The 2,800-nt window shown below is 58.6% G+C and overlaps 1 pseudogene; it reads left to right on the top strand.

Moving 5' to 3' along the window:
- The first annotated feature begins 852 nt into the window (after nt 1-852).
- Nucleotides 853-2,520, top strand: LOC123613764 (protocadherin-8-like; annotated as a pseudogene).
- Nucleotides 2,521-2,800: the final 280 nt, after the last annotated feature.

The following is a 2,800-nucleotide window of genomic DNA, read 5'->3' on the forward strand; positions in this document are numbered from 1 at the left end:
TTAAAAATAATTGGTCTATAGCCATTTTCTAACAAGACTGACTGCAATATATTTCCCTAAATCTTTTTCTTCGCCTTAACTATCCCTTACAGTGGTTTGTGGGTGACAAACCTCCCTGGCTGACACTGAGTCTTCATGTATAAGTAATTACTGACATAAAAGGAGATGAAGGGGCTGAATTTCATCGTTAATGGTTTCTTTGCTTCGGAAAAACTATTCAGAAATGATTACTTTGGAAAACAGTTCCTCTCTGATTGGACATTGCCTGACTCTGGAGAAGCTGTTCCCCAGAATCTTTCACTACAGGAAACGATGACCCAATATAGATGGATAACTGGGGGTGGCAAGGCGTTTGTTTCCAAATGGCAGAAAAGAAGAGCAGTTGTGCCTCTGTCCGAGGACCCTGCGCTCAGAAAGGACTAAAGAGGCAGTAGACCCCTTCTTATACTAAGTGAAAATCCAGCACACTAGCAAAGCAAGCGGGGTACATTTTTATAGTGTAAACTTCTATAGGGATCTTAATGACCCCCTGCACTGCCTTGGCCGCTGTTTAAGCTCTCCAGGCCCTTCTGTGAGCTCTTTGAAGGGAACAACATGACCCCAAGGCCAGGACACTGCAGCTTGGCCCAGATGAATACGTCTCTGCACATTCTTCTCTATGCAACCTTCCCTGCAGGGTTGAGAAAAGCATGCTTGGGCCTGGGGCAGAGAAAAGCTATTACACAGCAGAGAGGGTTTAGTGATCAGAAGTATTTAAGAGGGCGAGTGTCTCCTGACTGCACTCAGGAGGGCTTGAGAAGGCTGGAAGTCTGGGTACAGAGACTCGGATTTTTTTTCCTTTGAGGAACAAAAATGTCTCACTGGAGGCTCAGATTCCCCTCTGACACTTTATGCAGGGCTGGACTGGAGTCCCTGCTGCTTCTGTGGCTACTGCTGGTGTCAGGGTCTTGCACTGAAACTGTTAATTTCCTCACCTATGAGAAAGAAGCCCCCGGCACCATCATCGGTGTTCTGTCTAACCACATACTGCTTAATTCCCAACGTGAGGTGCCAGGACAGTTCTGCTGGATAAAGTTCAACAGCTCGCTGATCCAAGTGGGTCAGGACGACCGGCAGCTGATGGTCGGAGACGCGGGTCTGTACTGACAGCACTGTGCGGCCAGGCACCGCAATGCGTGCTGGCCTTCAACGTGGTCAGCTTCCCGCAGGAGCAGTTCGGGCCGGTGCACTTGGAGGTGGAGGTGAGGGCCATCAACGACCACGCGCCGCGGGCCCAGATCCCCGTGGAGGTGTCGGAGGGTGCGGCCGTGGGCACGCGCATCCCGCTGGAGGTGCCGGTGGACGAGGACGTGGGCGCCAACGGGCTGCAGAGCGTGCATCTGGCCGAGCCGCACAGCCCCTTCCGCGTGGAGCTGCAGACGCGAGCGGACCGCGCCCAATGCGCGGACCTGGTGCTGCTGCAGGAGCTGGACCGCGAGAGCCAGGCCGCTTACAGCCTGGAGTTGGTGGCCCAGGACGGGGGCCGCCCGCCGCGCTCCGCCACGGCTGCCCTCAGCGTGCGCATGCTGGACGCCAACGACCACAGTCCGGCCTTCCCGCAGGGCGCTGTGGCCGAGGTGGAGCTGGCAGAGGACGCGCCGGTGGGCTCTCTGCTACTCGACCTGGGACGCAGCCGACCCCGACGAAGGCCCCAACGGCGACGTGGTGTTCGCCTTCGGGGCCCGCACCCCGCCCGAGGCTCGCCGCCTCTTCCGCCTCGACCCGCGCTCGGGCCGTCTCACCCTGGCCGGGCCCGTGGACTACGAGCGCCAGGACACTTAGGAACTGGATGTGCAGGCGCAGTTCCGCGGCTCCGGGTCCCGCGCAGCCACTTGCAAGGTCATCGTGCGCATCCGCGACGTCAATGACAACGCGCCTGACATCGCCATCACCCCGCTGGCCGCCCCAGGCGCCCCTGCCGCCTCTCCCTTCGCCGCCGCTGCTCTCGGAGGACGGGGATGGGGGAGAGAGTGGGGGTGGTCTGGGTGGGGCCGAATGTCGACCGGGCCCGGGACGCCAGAGGCCAGAGCCATCTCACTGGTGCCAGAGCGGGCGGCGCGCGAGAGCCTGGTGGCGCTCGTCCTCACTTCGGACCGGGACTCGGTCTCCCACGGGCAGGTGCGCTGCGCCCTCTAGGGGCACGAGCGCTTCTGGCTGCAGCCGGCCTAGGCCGGCAGCTACCCGGTGCTGACCACGGCGTCCCTGGACTGCGAGTACATCGCTCAGTACAACCTGACGCTGGTGGCCGAGGACCGAGGCTCGCCCCTACTACGCACTGTGTGGCCCTACACGGTGTGCGTGAGCGACGAGAACGACAACGCGCCGCTCTTCACGCGGCAGGTCTATGAGGTGTCAGTCCGTGAGAACAACCCACCTGGGGCCTACTTGGCCACGGTGGCCGCCAGGGACCCAGGCCTGGGCTGCAACGGCCAGGTCACCTACCGGCTGCTGGAGGCCCAGGGGTTTCGTGGGCTCAGATAGAGACCCGCCAGCTCTCCGTATCCTCGTTAATTAGTACATTTTCATGCTGGGAGCGTTACGAAAATTCTGTGCCTGATCAGGTTGGGGACTTAAAGTGGCTAATTTTCTGGGTCTTTTTTTTTTTTTTTTTACCTGAGAAGAAACTTTCACAGATGAAAGCAAAAGGAAGCCTGCTGTTCACATGGGCCTCTCCTGTTTGTGCTGTTTTGGTCCCTGGTAACTTCCTTATGGGTCCAGCTCCATTCCCTTTCCCAAAGGGTTTAGATGCTGTCTTCCTGCA

This window comes from Camelus bactrianus, chromosome 14, assembly GCF_048773025.1.
Source record: "Camelus bactrianus isolate YW-2024 breed Bactrian camel chromosome 14, ASM4877302v1, whole genome shotgun sequence".
In the NCBI taxonomy this organism is placed as follows: Eukaryota; Metazoa; Chordata; class Mammalia; order Artiodactyla; family Camelidae; genus Camelus; species Camelus bactrianus.